This window comes from Lathamus discolor, chromosome 2 (assembly GCF_037157495.1).
Source record: "Lathamus discolor isolate bLatDis1 chromosome 2, bLatDis1.hap1, whole genome shotgun sequence".
Lineage (NCBI taxonomy): Eukaryota > Metazoa > Chordata > Aves > Psittaciformes > Psittacidae > Lathamus > Lathamus discolor.
In genome coordinates, this window is record NC_088885.1 from 100383831 (window position 1) to 100388919 (window position 5089).

Consider the following 5089-nt stretch of genomic DNA (forward strand, 5'->3'; position numbering starts at 1 on the left):
CTTTTTACCTATGCTGTGTATGTTTTGGGGGTTTTAGCATGGTATAGCTCTGTTTGGGTCCCGTATACTGGATGTTTATTTACACAATCCCACACCTGAGTAGGTGTACAGAGAGAATTTCCATAATGTGAACCAAAAGTGCAATGGGTGGAGATGGGAAGGCAATGCTTCAAAACCTGATACAAGTTGAAATGCTAACGCAGCAACACAGCTCATACCCTATGCTTGGTCTGTTCGTATTCCCTTCCACCAGTGCTGATGGAAGTTGTTCTTCAGAGATGGACATGACTTTCAGATTTTTTAAATCGATTTTGTAAATTGACAAAACCATAAACTAAAAGAAAAAATGAGCAGGTTTATAAAAGCAGGTTTAAAAGCTTAGAGCTGCTTTCCATAGGGGGTGATATGGGAGTTTTTTATGTGACTTTGAGTATGAGAGGAAGAGAAAAGGTACATGGGTGTAGTGAGGACTGAATAACTATGCTATTGAAAGATAGGGAACTAAGGGTAGTCAATGTTCTTACAGTCTGAAAGCAAAAAGAAAAGAATGGACAGTGTGCTTTCTTCTCAGAACAAAATCCTTTGTCACTAAATGTAAAGGTATTTGCTCTAATTGGTAATTAATACTAATTTTTGCGTGGAGAGGCTGGTTTTGAAGCTTTACATCAGATGTCTTATGTTGTCTACTTGTACAACCTCACAGTATTTATATTGCCTTAAATTACTTGAGCACTGCATTATTGGCCTTCACTTTCCTATGCTCTGCTGTGCACAAGAAATGCATAGTGGCAGAGAGCTCCCTTAAATGGAGACAGACTTGGCTTCTTCTTGGTGTCTGTGGAGTAAAGCCAGCACAACTTGTTCACTTGCTCCCTCTGCTATGACGAGGAAATAATAGTATGCTGTCCCTCTCTCTGGCTCACTTGGCACACTGGCCTTTCTCTAGTTCTGAATGCTGTGCTGCAGTCAGGATTTTACAGGATGCTAGAGAAACTGGCAGGGGGCTACAGGCTAGGCAGATGGAAGCTGATCACAATTTTCCTTGAGGTAAAAAGAATAGGAAGGTACTATTTTTGTTTTCTGAATGTTTCACTACTGAGGGTAAATGAACTGTGTAAATTCTTGTCCAGTTTGAGCAAAGCTGTTACTGTATTTTCTGATTTTCTTTAAGGCTGGCAGCAAAGATTATTAACTGAAACTCAGTAAGAATGAGCTGTATCAAAGCATCATACTAAAACATGTAGAGCAATAACAGCGTTGCACCATTTTCTCCTGAATATAGAAAACTATTTTAGAAACAGCATAGAAGGAACAAGCAATGGGAGGAAACTCATGCTCCTGTAAGCTTAGTGGTGATGCCTGACCAGATCTGAGTTGAAGCTAATAACTAATGGGTTATATACTTGAATTTTACTTTCCTTTCATACTACATTACATTCATTCTCATGGTTAATTCATTACGTGTTGAAATATTTTGAGTTTTGAATGACCCAGCTTAGAAGTAGATGGGCAGACAAGCACAGGAATTAATGAGAAACATTGGAACATTGGATCTCGGTAGATGATTAATGCTGGATTTTCTGCTCTTCCTGAAAACTAGTCGGGCTTGTTCTTCTTACATGTAAGAGTATGCATAGAACAACCATCTTTGACATTTTCTTTGCCAGCTGTCTGAAATTGGGGGCATACAATGCGACTACTCATCTATATTGATAGCTGCTGAAACAAAGCTCAGAATGGACTCAGTTGCACTGCCGAGTCTCATGTATAAGGAATAGATTTTTAACTTTCATCCTGTGTAGTGTAATTTGTTCATGGGTCTTAACATTTACTGCACCTAGGCAGAGAACATACTGACAAGAGCCATCGGTTCTGTTCACTGAGGGGAGATTAGTGCTGTTAGGCAAGAAGAGTTATCCGAAAACCTCAGGGAAGGTTGTTTTGGTATCTCTGGGCAGATGTCATGCGGACCCCCCAGTGTCTAGGAACTGTACCCAGTAGCACAGTTACCACAGAAATCTTGCCTTTTTCCATAGACCATGGTCTATGGATAAAGCTGATTGATTGGTCCTATTGCAGGGTGAGAGCACTTCACAGTATCCCTGGAGTTCCACCTACTTACATCCAGGATAAATGCAGCCCTGTATTGTTTGAAATTTTACCTGTCAGCTGTGGGAAAATGTTCTGGAAACTGCTTCAAGGTCTACTAAGGGGACGGTTAGAAGAAGGTAAGCCAAGCAGTGGGAGTGTTTTCCTAAATGACTTGAAAATAAGGAAAGATCGTTCTCCTGTCATATTTGTCACAGATTTCTGAAGCCGGCTGATGCTTTTAGTGTCACTCATCTCATCTTAACATGGCTTGCAGGGATATCCATAAGAGCCTGATAGATGTGTTTAGTGCAAGGGTGTTGAGGATGGATGTGAATGAAAAGCTCAGCCTGCTGCTTTAGAAGCCTGCCCAGTGGTGGGCTGGTAACTGGAAATATGCAAATATGTCCATTCATTTTTAAACTGAATGGTTTCCCAACTTGTATTTGTTTGGATCCGTTTTCAGAGTAGTGTTGAGGTGGGTAATGTTCTCTGCATCAGTCTGCACAATTTGTGAATACTAAAAGAAAGTTGGTATGACCAGCTTCCGAGATTAGAATGAGAAAACCTCATTTTATTTTTAAGTGATTCTGTAGAACTACCTTTTGACCCTACTGACGTAAGAAAGACATTTGAGTACTACAGGCTATTATATACTTTGCTGTCATGGCAAGGAGATCTTCAGACCTGAGCATATGAGTGAACAAATTACTAGAATACAAGCTCGGGTGTGTAGATTTACATCTAACTAGCTACTCCCAGGCAGCTTCTGGTGGTGAGCTGCTATTAGTCTCAGTTGCATGCAAGATAATCTATTGCACCTTTCCTGAAGGTTATATGATCACATGCTTGAGAATCTCAATATCTAGAAGATGTATAAGTCTAACCAAGTAAGGCTTTCCTGCCTCTAGTCCCATGAGAGTCTTGATCCAGGATGGTATCTCAGGTAACATATAACACACATCAACAGGATTGGACTTCACAACAAATTATGCTTTTTCACACAGTAAATTGGTGTCTGCAAATAAACAGTTACTGGAGAAAAGAGACATAACCTACGAAGGAAAGACTATCTGTCATCTGGGATTTTCCTGGAGCTCTGTGCCCTAACTGCTAACCTGCACAGAGTTTTGCTCTCCTCTACACTATGAATCCAGCATTGCTTTTTCTACTGAAACAGATGAACTGCTTGAACATTTGCCCTTATTCTTGGACAAAGATTTACAGCCTGGATGAACTCTGGCCTAGTTTAGAGTGAGCTCGGATGTGTCTCCATCATTCCTGTAGGCGTAACCTTACTGGTTTCTGCTGGGTCTTGTTTCTGGTTTGCATAAGGCATGAGAGAACAGCTCCAAACTCGTCGCACACTTGCATGTCAGAACCTTTCAGTTTGTTCTTTAAGTTGTCACAAGCTCATTATGAAACCCACAAAAATAGATGACCTTGCTCTCAACTACTAAAATGAATTGAAAAGAAAAAAAAAGCATTGGGTTAACATTAGTAATAAATCACCAAACTACATTTTTTTGGTACTTTAAAAATCTACATATTTTAAACCCATTGCCTTAGGGACTTCACTGGTGTAAAATACCTAGTGTAAACAGATTCTGGTCTTGTTTGGAGTGCTCAGTAGTTCTAATAACACTGCTGAAAAGAGTATCAGTGACAGGGCTTGCAGGCAAGTGGATGAGTCTAAATTCCCTTATAAATATGTATTTGTACATGTCAGTGTTAGGTTTTTTTGTTTACAATGTAAATTACCAAAACTCCTAAAACTATGAAGACTAGAATGAATTAAGACTACAAACTTTGTGTTGAAATTGAGCACAAAATGAGACACGACGTGTGAACATTGTGGTGCACTGCGGCTTTGTGCCATGCAATGGAATGTTCTTCAAAAGTGAGCAAGAAGAGTACATATTCCACTCGGCATGCTGCACTCTAATCATTCTGTCTTCTGGGTAAACCTTCCCTTAATAGTCTCGTTTTGAATCCACTCATACCATGCTATTAGAAGGTGGCTAAATTTACTTTATTACATAATAAAAAAGGATTTCTGGGTTTCATATAAGCATTATGAGTTCTAGTGTTCGTTGATTGTATCTTGGCTCTTGATGTTACCTTCAGAGATAAGTGACCAGAAATATCATGAAGGAAACAGGGTTTCCACAGAAATCAGATTGCTGTATTATAAAAATGTGATTTTTTAAATTTAAAACTTCAAATAAATTTCATAAACTGGGACAACAGTGTTCATTTTTGGGGCATCAATCCAGTCTATGCAACAAGTCCTCTAGAATATATGGCAAAGAATATGGCAAAGTGCTCTAGAATAAGGATAGCCTTCTTCCGGAAACCTGCTTGATAAGAGGCTAAGACAGTAACAAAAGACCCACTTCATACCCTGGTCATCATCCTCCTGATTTCTCCATTTCAGGATATAGTTTGAGTCTTTTTATTACAATTTAATGTGCCCAAGCCTGAGTGCAGGCATTTCATATCTCTGCCCTAGGAATAAAAATTTTATAGGGTACATTCAGTGACTTCACAAGGTCAGAACTTGATTTGATTTCCACCCTAAATGAAAACTTTGCCAACATACATATAACATTACTTAAAAATTAAAGAAGGTAGTATTCCAAATATTGAAGTTTTCATCCAAAAGTTCCTCCAGTTTCTAATGCTAGTGTGAGTTACAATGTCACCAAGCAGTTCAGAGATGAGAAGTATCATAGTAAAACAGAAAGCATATGGAACTCATCAGGGCTCTTTAAATAGTAGTAGAAAAGAAAAGGAAGAAGGAAGGAAAGTGCAATTTAACAAGTTTTAATTGGTAAAATAAAAATAAGGTTTCAAACACAAGGCACATGGATTTGAAAACTCTGAGAAACTCTTCTCAAATAAGTAAGAGTTGTTTTTCTTATGCCACCTTCTGAGTGTCCTGCAACGTTCACCGCTGCTAATTTTCAAAAGCAGAGAATTTCTGGTTATCTTTGGACAG

The 5089-nt window shown here is 38.9% G+C and overlaps 1 long non-coding RNA gene across 1 annotated transcript; it reads left to right on the top strand.

The window, feature by feature from the left end:
• Window positions 1–1742: 1742 nt before the first annotated feature.
• On the top strand, window positions 1743–4335 carry LOC136009331 (uncharacterized). Its single transcript, XR_010610501.1, has 2 exons — window positions 1743–2228; window positions 3096–4335. It is a non-coding gene; the product is annotated as an uncharacterized LOC136009331 (long non-coding RNA).
• The last annotated feature ends 754 nt before the right edge of the window (window positions 4336–5089 follow it).